At 39.3% G+C, this 15,676-nt stretch overlaps 1 protein-coding gene across 4 annotated transcripts in view; it reads right to left on the bottom strand.

Annotated features, from left to right (window-relative positions):
• PRKN (parkin RBR E3 ubiquitin protein ligase) overlaps positions 1–15,676 on the bottom strand; it is a 1,294,051-nt gene that overhangs the window by 608,725 nt on the left and 669,650 nt on the right. The window lies entirely within an intron of this gene.

Raw genomic sequence — 15,676 nt, 5'->3', positions numbered from 1 at the left:
TAATGTAGTAGTAGGTGAGGTTTCTCTATGAGTTCTGAAATTTTATGCCAACCAAAAAATCAGCAAATTGCCTCAGCATAGAAAAGGAATTCACCAAGTGTATCACTGGACTTCACTCTTTTTTTTTGGGGGCGGGGGACTTCTTGAGATTATAGGATTGTTTTTTCCTGAATTGCAGTAACAAGTATTTGGGCTAAGGATAATGATCAAACACTAAAGAAAAAGAGAGATACATATCGAAAGTAATTGCAAAGGGAAAAGCAGGACAGCCATCCTCGATTTCCATCAGAAGTACAAAACCAGCTCTATTCAGGGCTGTAATATTCTCTCCCGAGGTCGAGTTTCAGCTTTAGCCTAATTTTCCACAGAAATGGTATTTGTAAACTGGAGACTATCAGCTGTGTTCTTATTTCTGAAGCCTGCTTTCAATGCATTCCTCTTCCTTCCTTGCTCCTCTGTCACCTTTAACTGCTCACCCTTCTGCTCTGTGAAATTGAAGCAAATTGCAATGTATTCTATAAGATTCAAGCTAGAAGAATCAGAGAGTTATTCAGATATAAAGAACATAATATAGCAAAGTCCTTGGGTGAGAAAATAGTAAGCAGAGAACTTTCCAATCTCAGGACTGAGTATGAAGGCTTCTATGTTAACATGAATATATAAGGCTGAGGTCAGAAATCAAATGTAAATGATACATTCATGGAAAGTATCTACTTGCCGGGTAGGATGTTTCATTCTTAGAGATGGAAATCAATTTGTTTTAAATTGACTGAAGTTCATTTACACAAAACAGAACCTTTGTACAATAGAGCATAAACTGACAAGATAAGTATTCATTCTGAGCCTCTAAAATGGAAAAGAACAGTTCACAACTGCCAAGATGAAGGTCTCCATCTGGCATTTCAGATTTACTGGTATTTTATGAAAGTCAGTTTTATGTTATAGAGCAATTCCCTGCCAGAGGAACAAAAGGCAGGACTAATTCTTGCTTTAAAAAAAAAAAAAAATGTGAATCCATAACAAAGGTAACATATCTGTTGCCTTTCCATTTCTTATCTGTAAACTGCATTAGTTGTTTATAGGTCACAGACATTAATCAGATTCAAATTAATAACAGACCCATCAAAATACAGATAGGTCAGATAGTGATGAACAGTTTTTCCAACGCCCACTTTCCATATACAAGGTATGACTTCACTTGGAGCCATCCAGACTGCCCCTGGGGGAGAGCCCACTCTAAGTGGGGTAAAATGCTCCCCATCTCTTCCTTCTGGTCCTGATCAGTACTAAGGGCAGAGGAATACTGAGCACCACTGCCGGCTCCTTAGCAACCTCCTTCACCTCCATCACTGTAACAGAGAGGGCTAATCTCACGGCAGTGTTAGTTCATCAACTGGGCTGTGCTTATGATGAGAGGGGTCAATCAGAAGTAGGGTATTGGAAGTTCATGCAATTTAGCCAGGAGCCCTGAGTGACCAAAACCTTGAGATCACAATTTATACTAGGTGGGAACTAGAAGGTCCTCTTTGGCCTCAAGACTATCTAGGCCACGTGGTCCAGAGTAGGCTTTACTCAGGAGACACCCATGGCGCTTCGGGGACAGGCCCGGCTGGTAGGAAGGGGAGCCTTCAATTCTCACTTCATGGGAGTTGCTTCTGTGAGTGATCTTCCCCAGGGTCACTCACTAGCAGGATGGGATGGGCAGGACCGGTGTGTACCAAATACTCCAAAACCTACCCACCAAAGCCTTGTACACATCCGTCCACTCAAAGTAGGCCTGACTCACATCCGTACCTCCCCAATGAGCCTATCAGATTGTCCCATTACTAATAAGCAATTTGTCTTAGATCAATCTTTTGTGTTTTATCATTTTTAAATTCATTTCATTATTCAAGCTTTGTGGGAAAGCAAAATATCTTTTGTAAATAGTTGCTTATGGAATTTTTATATGGAGATTAATTTTATGGCATCAACTCAGTTCAGTAGTTTAGAGTCTAGTCTTCGGATTCATCAAAACTGGCTTGAAATCCAGCTCTAGGAATTATTAGTTATGTAACATAACCAGTTGATAACGGTTGCTAATCTGGGCCTAGTTTCCCTATCCATAAAATGAGGAAAATGACATTTACCACATGGGGTTTCTGTTAGGATTAAATGTGATAAGGTATAGTGAGCACGTGACATGGTGCCTGGCAATATTAAGTGCCCAATCAATCCTACCCATCACTGTCAGGTCATGAATGTTGTGGAAAAAAAAAAAAAATCTAATTCAGACCAGATAATAGAAACTCATTGCTTTTAACATAAAACTGAAAAAAATTAAAATTAAAACTATAATTATTTCAAGAATGTTTGAAAAACCAAGGTTTGTTTTAGCAATGGATATAAAAATTCTCCACCAGAAATTTAGTTTTTGTTTAGGCAGAGGCTGCAGGGCATTCGCTTTTGTGTGTAATTAATTCACATATTTTCTCTATCACACTGAAAGATCCTTTTGAAACAAGCAAATCCTTCATTTTCTGAAACTTTGCCTGTCACAGCCAGAGACAACAGGCTTTTAAATTTCATAGTTAACCTTTTCGGTTACTTAGATTTTCTTTTTCGTTCTTGGTTCCCAGAGGACAAGTATTAATCTTGAAATAAGCCAATCACAGTGTGGAGAAAAAACTCTAGAGCAGAGCTGAGGTTGTCTGCGTGTGCCCCCTGGAGGGGGTGGTTACCTTGTAACAAGGGCACAGACCTTGTGGGGAAAGTCTGGAAGAGCCTGAGGTTCCGGTCACTTCCAGAGGAAGGCAAATCACTGAGACTTTTATTCTTTGGAAATGTGGTTAAAAGAAGACTAATTTACACTAATGATGAGGAAAGCCATTTCTAGATTAGTTGAATAATCTGAATTATAAAACATTCTTTTATGCAAAAGAATTTTTTTATTTTCAATCCTTCATGGTAATAAAAATTAAGCTCCTATAATATTGACAGATGCCTCTTAGGGCCTGTTTTTAAAAAGCAACAAGAATGACTTACAATTAGTAGGAAGAATTATAATATGTAAACTGAATATTTCAAAGTGATTTATAAGTTTGCTCAGCTTTCCTTAGCTGTCTCTAATATTCCTTACATACTTCGAACACTTTTTTTTTTCTGCCCAGTATCAAAGAAGTGTCTTGAGTATAGCTCTGTACCATTAAATAAATCATAAATGAATGGATTCTACAATAACAAGATTACTATATAAAGACTTTATGAGTATTATCCAAAACTCTAAGTTAAACATAAAATTTAAAGCATTTAGCAAGGTACCTGTCTTATATTATTATTTCCCCATAACTTAGCCTTGACGTACTATCTGAAAATCAGATCATTCTTTGACATTTATTTTAGTACATTTAAATGTCATAAATTCGTCTGTGAAGCATTACATACTTCCTTCTGGCCACTTTGGTGATCAAACACACTTGGATTGTTTGCTGGCTCAGGACACATTTCAGGATGAGCTATCAAGATATTTTCTTTCTGCTATCTGAATCATAATCATGAGGGCTAAAACTCTATTGCTAGCTTTCTATTTTATAGAGAAAAAAATGAGCTACGTGGAGACCAAGAGATTTTTCATCACTTGAGCTTAAAGTGTGAAGTCTTCCAGCTCTCCTCCTCATTCACCCTTCCTTTGGGCCCTGGATGACTATGAGTTCAATAAGTAAATAAAAAGTGCTCTAGCTGTGAGCGTGTCATTAGAGTCACCACGTAAGGCACGGGCTAGGTGCTTACAGCGTACTCTGATGGGTACCGAAGTGTTTCCAGCTCTCTCATGCCTCAATGCATCCTCGAAGCACTAGGAGATGGATTGAAAGGTGCAATTCAAAGCAAGTCTCTCAGTCGCGTGCTATCCACAGATCACTGAAATGATCTACTACAATAACTCCCCCCAGAACGCTTATGGCTTATTGCACTGATGTGTGATTAATCTCCCCCTGAGCGGTGACAGGACCCAGCTGCAGAGCGCTTCCAAAGCTTTTACGATCCGGCATGCCAATGAATGCTCGGGGACTCCTCGGTCCACGCTTTGTTAGCACAACAGACTGCAGCAAGCCTTTAACCTGTGGTTCCACACATGCTAAGTAACTTTACTTATTAAAAATCGCAGAGGTGTAGCGCAGCTTTAGTCCGATATCAGCAGCCCCTGTGAGCGCATCTGCATCTGCCACGTGGGTTGCCCCTCCAGAGGCTGGTTGAGGCAGCAGATTCACCCTGGGGAGAGCGGAGGTGTTCTTGCAGCACGTTTCAGGAGAACTTGTTAGGTTTTGCTGTGAATGAGCCCCCTGAAAATCTGTGACCACTGTGTACCTTTGACTTGCATCAGAAAAGGATGGAATGCAGGGACGGCAGGGACAGCAGGGAGAGAAACGGAATACACAGTGACACAATGCTAAGTGACTACTGAATTCAAAAGAATAGGAACAGATAAAAGAAAAGAAAACAGCAACAAATGAAGTCTTAAAAGAGCCAAATGTGATTTAAAAAAAAAAAAATCAGTGTTTTCTCCATACTTTTTTCTAGATGATATTAGACATTTCTTTTTAAAGATTTTATTCATTTATTTATTTGTCAGAGAGAGAGAGCAAGAGCACAAGAGAGCACAAGCAGGAGGAGGGGCAGATAGAGAGGGAGAAGCAGACTCCCCACTGAGCAGGGAGTCCGATGCGGGACTTGATCCCAGGACCCTGAGATCATGACCTGAGCCAAAGGCAGATGCTTAACTGACTGAGCCACCCAGGTATCCCAAGACATTTTCATTTGGACATCACCAAGTAGTTGGTGAAGTTAGATGGAGCTGACAGTCTAAACAGACATTTCTCTGGTTATGTTACAAGTTGAAAGTAGCTGGTGAGTGAAGGATATAGTTAAGGGAATAAAGAACATCAAGCTTACCCAAATCTAATTACTTGAGAAAAGCTTTTTTAAAAAATATCATAAATTTTGAAATTGCGGACTAAAGCAGTGTGGTATGTGGTACAGCTAGGGAAATGGAAGGATTTTTCTCACAAAAAGGATTAATAAAGACTCTCTCCATGTTCTGCATTTCCAAAATTTGGATATGTCATGACAAATTGAAATCATTTTCTTTGAATTCTCTGTTAAGAGGTATTCTGTCAATATTTTAATTGATAAGAATGCACATAGTTATTGCATCATATTAAAATCACAAATAAATGATTTCAAATTGGATGCCTTTTAACACAGGTTTTAGAAAAAGAGCTTCAGTACATTTTAGAGTTGGTCTGGTCCCCACTGACAGCAGACACCTTCTGAGGGCTAGGATCTGGTTCCTTCCACACCCGGGGACGCCCTGGTGTATTCCCATGAACATGTTTAGTTCAGAATCATGCAGATTAATCAGTTCTAAACACTAGTGACCTTGGTGCAGTCCCTAACAAAGATCTAACTTTTTATGCCTAAGGATGGACTTTGAATTCTTCAGTCGTGAAGTAACTGCGACAACCAAGAATAAAGTAAGCACATTATAGATCAGTGACTAACCCCAACCAACTCAGAGAGAAGCCCAGTATCTCATTCATTTTTTATCCTCAGCACAAATACTCAATGGAAGTCTTTTTTTTTTTCCAAGATGTTAAATATATTTATAACATTTTATTTTATTATATGTTTATATTATTTCTAGAGTATGTACATTTATAGATGATTTATTGCATAGTATTTATAAATAATTTCAGAAGGCAAGAAGAGTCTCATCTCACCATCCAATCTGCAAAATTATTTTATTCTCTTCCTTCTTGTGTAGGATAGGAAGTGGCCCTCATCTTAGCAGTGTCCCATCTCTCTTGGATAGAAAGCATATTCAACCCATTCATCTTTTTTTTTTTTTTTTTAAAGATTTTATTTATTTTTCAACAGAGGGAGAGAGACAGCGAGAGAGGGAACACAAGCAGGGGAGTGGGAGAGGGAGAAGCAGGCTCTGCACTGAGCAGGGAGCCCAATGTGGGACTCGATCCCAGGACCCTGGGATCATGACCTGAGCCGAAGGCAGACGCTTAACGACTGAGCCACCCAGGCGCCCCTCGACCCATTCATCTTTTTAATGACCTCCTCCTAATGCATATCCTTTCTGTCATTGTCAAATTTTGAAGAAGACCTCATCAGTGAGTTTCGTGATCTGCCAGTAGCCCACGTGGGTAGGGTGTGTTTAATGTACTTTATAAATGCAGGAGTTCGGTTAGTGGACAACTGAGGAAACCCCAAAGTTGCAGACTAATCTCTTGTGTTCAGAAAAATGCTAAGACTTCAGACTTAGTGGGACAGACTGCGGCGGGGGGGGTGCGGGGGGGATGAGACCCACAGGTCCTGCCCAACAAAATTAGTTATCAACATAGCCAGATGTAGATCAGTTCAGTAGGCTGGGAAGCCAGAAGTCTGACTCCTTTATCTCTTAGCTCTCCCAGGGGGTTGCTGTGAAATATAACGAGGCCACTGGACCCTTGTGAGCTGTCACTTCCTCAGCTCTGTGTAAACAGACCACTGTCTCCGTGAGCTCTCGTGTCTGTAGGCCCATGTGACCACTGAGAAGCAACCTGGCTTTCCTTAAAATGTGAAGGCCACTCATGCGGTGTCTTCCTGGGACACTGCTATTATGCCCTCACCACATCTTGTTTAATAAGTCGAGGGAAGTGAAGCCATTTCAGCGCTTAGTAAACTCCCCAAGAAAGGACCTGAATGTGGATACTTGAATTCGTATGGGCTGTGTCCAGGCGCCTTATAAGACGATTTATGCTTTAAGACACATTTACTCTCATCTATCTTAACTTTCCTAAGAGGAACATTTTTGGTGTAAATATCCTAAAACTGTTTTAATCAAGTAGCTCTGAAATTCTATGGCTTAGAAAAACACAGTAAGCAAAGTGAAGCTTCACACTGGACATATCAATGTGCTTCATCTTCTTTCTTTCTTCTTCATTCCCTTGCTTTTTGTCAATGAATATTCACCAAGTTAAGTTAAATAATAGGGACTTAAAAAATAATTGCCCTGCTGTATGTTCTCCAACTCTGTATGCTCAAGAAACCTTAGAAATGATCAGATCACACGAAGAGCAAATGATTTATGTATTGCTGGCAATCAGGGAATTTAAATTGCCAGGATTGCATTGCTTATAGTTTCCTTTTCATAGAATAATGATGGTGTTAATAGTTAATATTGGTGTTTTCCTATCTCATCACTATAACAAACATATATACTAAATGCTATTGGGAATTCCTATTTTATAGATGAGGGAAATAAAACAGAGAGATAAACTATTTTGCCCATGGTCATGGCTAAGTTATAGAGTTGAAATTCAAACCTTCACTTTCAACTTCTAGTCCGTCATTGTTAACCCGCTATGAATGATGAATGTCCCACTCTCCCCACCCCCATTTCAATCACTTGTGTCTCAAGACTCTTAGTATTATTCTTTTTATGTCAGTAAGTTGACTCCACATTTCAGGTGACTTCATTTGAAGATTCCTGTGTTTTGGGGTAATGTCATCTGTCTATAATTTACCTATTGTATTCATTTTTATATGTTTCAATGATATCATCACAAAACATCTTAAATTGATGCTTTGCAACATCCCCAGAAAGCAACCTTTCTTAAGGCCCCCCTGGTTATTTATCCTGCCAGAAAATTGTCCTTATTTCCATTTATTTTCAGTTACTTCCTGCTGGCATGACAAATCTCTATATATCTTTATGTATAAAATGGTCTGCAGGCATAAGTAGAAGAAACAAGAACACCTTCTACTGTGTTGGTGACTAAATAAAAAGAAATATGGGCAGGTTCTTTGAGAGTAAGTTCATAATATTTCCTCTCTTAAGCGCTCCTGACCTCCGGTAAAGTTAACCATTCCCAATTTGGGGCTTCTGGCGAATCCTGTACAACACTGTACATTATCATATTCTTTAATATATTTTTTACAAGTCTGTCTTTCTCCCAAGACAGCAACTACTTGACAGAGGGAAATGTGCCAGACCTCAGCATGGTTTCTGATGTAGACTAGATACTTAATACTGATTATAGAGAAAAAAAAGGGGGCCGTGGGAAGGAAGCAGGAGGGAGGGAGGTGGAAAATAAAGAAGGAAGGGAAGGAAGGAGAGATAAATATTAACTTGCAGTGTGATGTATACACACACACACACACACACACACACACACACACTAAATACTCTCATTTTTCCATAATTTCCCATATTGCTAGAGTAAAAGAATAAACCACCATCACATATGAAATATACTCTGAATAAACCCTCTGACCCAGATTCTGAAGAACAGAAGGAAAATAGTCAGAAACACTAGAAGCTATCATGGTTATTAGTGTTCCCAGGAGGATTTTTTAAGGCTGCAACTGTACTCTTTAAGAAGAGCCAGGTGTTATAAAAATTTGGTTCTTCATTGATGTGTTTTATCTAAAGCATGGCTCCACAAGGTGTGGTTTTAACCTGACAGGTAGAAGCTAGATCAACTGCCACTTAAAACCACAATCTGAGTTCTGTCTCCCACCAAGTGGGTCTAAACTTCCCCTCAGGAGAGTATTCCACTGTTCTGAGTAAGCCATGTAAGTGGACATTTCAGTTAAAACAAAATGAGAGCAGGGCCCCTGCTCTGCAGTGGGGGTCTGGGGCAATGCAGAGGAAGGTGAGCAGTCTCTCCTGAGGAAGGAAGCCCTGGGCCCCAGATGGCTTGTGTTCTTGTGGAGAGATCATGTGGAAATCTTTCTTTACCGAGCAAGCAGGACACAGAAACCAAAGAAGCTGCTTCCTTGGAGAAACTGAGTGCACAGCACCACCGCTCCGGGCTGGGGTGTAAGATGGAGCCGTGAACTGAAAGAGGGGCCCCTCATCTCCTGCCCCCAAGCAGTGGCCTTGGGAGAGTCTGGAGCTGGTGCCCTTCATCTGGGCGTTGCTCCTCACACATGAGAGATACCAGCAGAGCCAAGAGGACGGCTCCTTTACTGGCCTCAAGTAGGGAAGTCAGTCAGGAAAAAAACATGGCAGAGGCAATGTGGAGATGGAAGGAAAGAGGGTAGGTTGACAGCATATTTGATTAACTCCTTGGAGAGTCCCAAAAATGATAACTACGGCAATGCTTAATGTGGTTTTTAGAATGACTGGATAGAAAGTACAGAAATTCAGCTGGAACAGACTTCTGCTGCTGTAATTTGGGCACCAACCATCAGAATGATGGTCTTTGTACCCAAACACAACCAGGACCGGTGGGCACACCAGTCACGTGCCCTGCCTGCTGGCCTTCCAATCACCAAGGGAGGTTTCCCAAAACCAGTCTCCCATTCCACAATCCAGGATTGGCATGAAGAAATTGAGTCATCGAGTCTGACATTTCTTTTCTTTTCTTTTTTTTTTTTTTTTAACTTTCCAGGTAATTCTGTCTTACAGACACCTTTGTGGAAAACTGTGTTCAAGTTTGCAGGAATAGATGGGGACAAGTAGCACCAGACTTTTCCCACAAGGACCTTTCCTCAGGGCTGTGTCCTCTCTCTCTAGCTCACTGGTAAGCTAAGTCCCCGAAGGGGACTCTTTGACCTCATGGCATCTCCCCCAGGAGATACTGGGGCACTTAGGAGTAGAGAAATGAAAGAACACTCGGTCCAGGCATGCATATGCTGCCTCTCTCGATGAGGGCTGCTCTGTGTTCTTGTGCACTGAGCCCTTGTTAATCTACACCAGCAGCCCTCACTCTGCTAACAAAGTTGTTCGTGACCATCAGCTCCTTTTCTGTTGTGTTTGCCTCATCTTTTAGTCCCCATCTTAACTTCGGCCAATTTGGGTTTTTCCCCCCATTAAATGGCATATTATCTTTGTACATCTTTAATTATCCAGGGTTATCACTGTTGCTTTCTGGCTGTCCCGTGACAGTAAATTTTGAACGGTAAGAAAAACATGAGAAATTCAACAGAGATTAAATTTGTAATGACAAAAGCAATGCAACCAATCATCCCATTTTGGCAAGATGGACTTCCTTACCAACAGCTGGGTTTCCTCCCCTTTCTATTCTTTGCTTAATCCTCATCCCAGACCACCAAGTGTCACCAGCAAATGTTATAAATTAAATAGAGTGCCAGTCCATGCTCATTGACCCGGAACTGTGGCACAGCCGCTCAAAATATCCCACCCCATTTCTGTGGCGTATTTTTCCCTGAATCCCTGGGACTTTCCCAGAACAGCTGTCTGAAAACCTTTTATATTCCCCTAAAACTGATAATGCCTTTTTCTTGCCACCCCTTGACAAATGATCTTGCTTCTTACATTATGAAATGCTCCCAGTTATCTGTATGTCTCCATTTAAGAAATCACTGCTGGGAATTTGCTGTGCTCTGCACATAAAACAGTCATGATTACTGGGAACAGCTCAGAAACTGCCATTAGTCATGTCGGCCTCCTGCTCTCGTCAGCCAGTCTTCCTACTGGGCTGTCACACATCACACCGACCCTCATCTTTGCACGTTTGCTGAAGCTGCTTCCTTCCTGGAATCAAGCCTTCCTTCTGCCCCCGTACATGTACAAGCCCTTCTTCATCCTTTTGAGTCCATTTGCCACAACCCTGCCTGCCCTGTTCACACCAAAACCCTTCTAAGAAACACTGTGGTCATGACCACACCGCAGCAATGCACCCTATGCTGGAAATTGCCCTCTGTCCAGTTGCAGGCACTGAATGGAGGCTTTCTGAGCCTTCTGGCAAGGGTGGGGGGAGTCTGCATACCTCTGTGTCATCCTCACATCAAGCTGCCCTACTACCTATTATCTGGCTTCTGAACATTCCAGAGCAAGAGAATTCCATCACTCTTCCTTTGAAATGAGCTCCATCTTTATATATGGACTCGGTCAAGAGGTAAATGCCACATAACAAAGAAAGCCATATGTTTGAAGACCTCTCCATGATGATAAGAAACATTCCTGATTTTGACTAACGTAAAAGAAGCTTGACCCAATTTCTCTAAGCTCTTGGCTTTTCCCTAATCTGACCCTCTGGTTTATTCTTGGTTTAGAGAAATTCTTGCTCAGTCTCTCTGCCTCTTTCTTGCCAGACTCTAGTTCCTGGATCATCTATTCCACATGTTATGACTGCCTCCCTTCCAACACTTTTCTCAATCCTTGACAAGACAAAGGCTGAGACAAGTTCTGACCATAGATCATACTGGAGTATGTCAGGTTCTAGGGCAGTGAGTTTACATTTCAGAAATCTGAGCTCCTTTGATCCTTCTAAAACATCTTAGTTCACATAAGACATTTATGAATATCTTCGGTTAAAAGCCTGTTGGGAAAGGAAAGCAGGAAATTTGGAAGAGGAATTTTTTTACTTCATATATTTGCTAAATATGCTAGATGTGCAACGAAGCAATATATAACATTGGTAGAATATCAGATTCTAATTTATGATCTATAATTCACAATATTTATTTTATTTTATATTCGTATGCCTTAGTTATCTTATAAATAATATGTTTCTTTTTTTTACCTAGAAAACGTACAGATCACTGATATTTGAAGTTTACAGGAATTTTGAAGCTCATCTAGCCCTAACTTCATCTTTAGGGGAAGAGTTTAGGTTACTTGGTCAAGATCTCTTTAAAAATGCAAAATGGAAGGCAGTATCCTGAGTTCTGATTATTCTCATAGGTTCTCTTATAGTTCAAAGATGATTTTTTAATTGATTGACTTTTGTCTTAGAAATCCTCCCCTCTTAGTAATTTATCAGAAAAATAGTTTGCAGACTTTTGAAAACTATGGCAGTTATCACCAATTGGAATTATGCTATTCATTCACTTAACTATATATAATATATGTTTGCCTTGTCTTTTATCTTATTTACCTCTTGATCTCTAGAATCTAGAATCATATCTAAATACTTGGTAAATATTTGCTGAATACATGAATCAAAATTCTCAATATAAATAGCATCTTTCTTTTAACTCTGACCCAGCCCTACAAAATGTTATGTCAGATGGAAGCTGCCATTTGGTGTAACTGGTCCTAACTAAATCAATTGATACAATATAGCATAACCGATTTTGGGGACTACAGCATTATAATGTTTGAGAATTATAAAAAATAAAGGAAAGGAAAGCAACAAATATATTTTTAAAGCTTTACAAAATATTAGCCTCTCTCACAATGTCATTAGATTGCATAATAATAAAAATAGCCAAAAATTAGGACGTGCCTGTTACTTGTGTCAGGTACTGTGTTAGTTACTTTATACATATATCATCTAATACGATGCTCAAAACAACCCTCATGGCAGATACTGTTATCGTTCCCTACATTAAAAATGAAGAGCCAAGACTGTGTTCAAGGTCACACAACTGGTAGTGCTTGGAAAGTAACTTGACCCCATCTATGTCTTTCTTGCTCGATGCTTTTAAGGTTATACCCTGTTGCCTTACTAAATTGATCCAAAAGAGGTTGGGAAAAATAAAAACAAACAAACAAACAAACATAGTTCTTATAAATTATTCATTTCCTTCCTGCTTATATGCATTTTTGGAATATGTGTTTACTTAAGAAAATTACACGGTAAGATATATTGAAAGATGGACAGAAGAAGACATTAGACTTAGAAGAAGAAGTAATGATACTGAACAACACAGTACTAATTTTATTGACACCTAATTTCACTAAAAGTAATATTATAAATAAAAATAATAATAATCCTTAAAAATCCTATTATAAGGCAACTGATTTAACACACCTCCTTCAAACTTAAATCTACTGCATATCTGTAATTCAGAGAATAGTGGTCTTCCAGTTACCCTTACCTAGTACTCAGTTTGTCAGGTAATGAAAAATATGGCCCAGGATGAGATGTTAACCTTTTATAAAATTAGAATATAATGGCTTGGAACTGCTGGTCAACCAGGAAAACTAGCTTGTGCTATGTATATAATAAAATACTAAAGAATCAATTTTGGAGGGAGTTAGTTTTTCTAGACATAGCTCAGAAATGAGATAATACCTTGCCATTATGTAATTAACGTTTAAATTACAGTCTGTCTTGACTACACTTCTCTAGGATGACACACTTAACTCATATATTAAAAATAAATTCATAAAATTTACTTTCAGACTTTATAAAACATTCTAGGTCATGTGGAAAAATTAATCTGTGTGAGCAGCAAGGAAAAATGAGACAGTAGTTTGGAGAACTTACAGTGCTAGATATTAAATAAGTTATAATGTTTAATACATTAGAGTAATCAAAACAACGTGGTGTTGGAGGCAGGATAAGCAGATGAATAAAACAGGGCAGACTCTAGAGATAAGATCTCAAAGTTAATATAATATAAAGGTGGGATTTATTTCAAATCAGTGGGAAATGTGTTTTATTTGATAAAGGATGAGGAAAATGCAATTTGTAGGTTTTGGGGGGAGAAATAAGTAAAATTAGACTTATATAAAAACCCTTCACACTAAAATAAAATCTATATAGATCACATATTATTTTCTTAAGGATTTTATTTATTTATTTGAGAAGAGGCAGAAGCAGACGTCCCCCTGAGCAGAGAGCCTGACGTGGGGCTTGATTCCAGAACCCTGAGATCATGACCTGAGCCGAAGGCTGACGCTTAATCAACTGAGCCACCCAGGTGCCCCTAGATCACATATTTTTAGAAAGTGAAACCATAAAAAAAACTAGAAAATATTTTCAGTAAATTCCTACAATGATCTTGATTGTCAAGAAGATCCTGTTAAGTAAGAATGATTGCAAAGGCACAATTCTATGAAGAAAATTATACATTTAATGCCATCAAAATGCACAGCTTAAATGTTCTAAAACATCATAAAAATACTTCCAATTATTTTACTTATTGGTAAAAATGTCTGCAACATATATGATACACAAAGGATTACTATAAGAAATGTTCATAAAGTATGATTATAAGAAAATAGTTGTAATGATTATCAATAAAAACTAAAAACATATTCAAGCTTTCTAATAATGAGAGAAAGGCAATTTAACATGAGATGCCATATTTCACCTAAATAATTGGCAAAGATAAAAAAAGAATGAAAGCAACTACTGGTAAAGAATGTGAAGAAACTGTGTTCTCATGGTTTTAGAGAGAATGGAAATTGGTGCAAACTTTCTGAAGGATCTTTGCAAATTCAGCATCATAAGACTTTAAATGTAGAATACTTTTGCTACAGCAACTCTTCTTATAAAATTATATTGAAAAAATGTGACCACACAAGTTCATGGAGATGTACATAAGGAAGAACAAAAGTGCTGCTTTTGTCGTGAAACACAGAACAATTTAGATACTTATCAACAGAGGATCACTAAAGCAGAATACAATACCATTGATCACGAAATTATCATGTAGACCTTTGTCTACTGATATGGAAAGTGAGTATGATGTATGAAGTAAAAGATACAAGTTGTAAAATAATATATATGATTCCATTAAGAATGCATGTGTGTTGTATTCATGTGAGCGTGTGTATACACCTTGAAAACAGTCTAGAAGAATATACAGCCAATGTCAACCATAATGTTCTCCAAGTGGTTTGATTAAACATGGGTTTAAACTTTTCTTTATGTGAAAGTATATTGGCAATTTTTCAGCCAATCTATGTTCTTAAAATCAGAAAAGGCAACATTTACTATTGAACATAATAAATTTCAATGAAAATGAGGTACCATAACTTTAAATTGAACTTCTAGTATGAGTATTGGGAAGAGTCTGGGAAGATGGCAGAACAGGAGGACCCTAAGCTCACGTTGTCCCACTGATACAACTAGATACTGCTCACATGCCTGTAAATAACCCAGAAAATGACCCGAAGTTTGGCAGAACAAATTCCATAACTAGAGAAGAAGCCAATTGAGGAGGGTAGGAAGAAAGAAGAATGGAGAAGAAGCCAGTTGAGGAGGGTAGGAAGAAAGAAGAATGGAGATACAGTGGGGAGCTAAAAGGGCCCTGGCCATCTATGCTCAGGAGGGAGCCTGGGGTGTGGAGAAGGGCAAGAAACAGACTATCACACTGGGGAGCCCACATAGGGAGGATGAATCCCCATTACATTTGGTTTTGAAAGCAAGGAGGGTGAATTTTGTGAGTTCTTACAACCAGCAGGACTTAAAGCCTGGAATTTAAAAATCAGCAGGCTGGACTCTGGCAGAGCCCAGAGGCTGTTAGGAAGCTAAGTCCCTACCCTTAAAGAGACTGCTGGACAAACAGCCAGAGATTCAGCCTAGAAGCAGCCTAGAAGCAGCAGTTTGAAAAACACTGGGGCATACAAGAGGGAGAGTTATTTACTCATCCCAGAGCATGTCTTGGAGAGGCAGCGATCTTAGGGAGACCTCTCCAGGAAAGTATTTGCTGGCAAGCACCATCTCCCTCTCCTGCCCCTCAGCAAAAACACATGGCCACCTGCAGGAACTAGCACAACTCCAGCACTCCCTCCCTAACTTCCTCACACCAAACTCACTCCCTTGCTTTGGCAATCTGCACTTTGCAGTCATGCTTGCCTCACTCCCGGCTTGTGGGTCCCTTCCTTCAAAAGACTGCCATAAACCTCAGCAATAGTGTGTCTTCTATCCAGTGCATTTTGCAGACCCTGGTGGTGGTGGCAGGCCCTGTGAAGCCTGAGAATACCTTGTTAAAACTGTGT

This window comes from Phoca vitulina, unplaced genomic scaffold (genome assembly GCF_004348235.1).
Source record: "Phoca vitulina isolate PV1807 unplaced genomic scaffold, GSC_HSeal_1.0 scaffold9, whole genome shotgun sequence".
Lineage (NCBI taxonomy): Eukaryota > Metazoa > Chordata > Mammalia > Carnivora > Phocidae > Phoca > Phoca vitulina.
The sequence above is the reverse complement of the archived record's forward strand: the minus strand, read 5'-3'. Positions and strand labels throughout refer to the sequence as shown.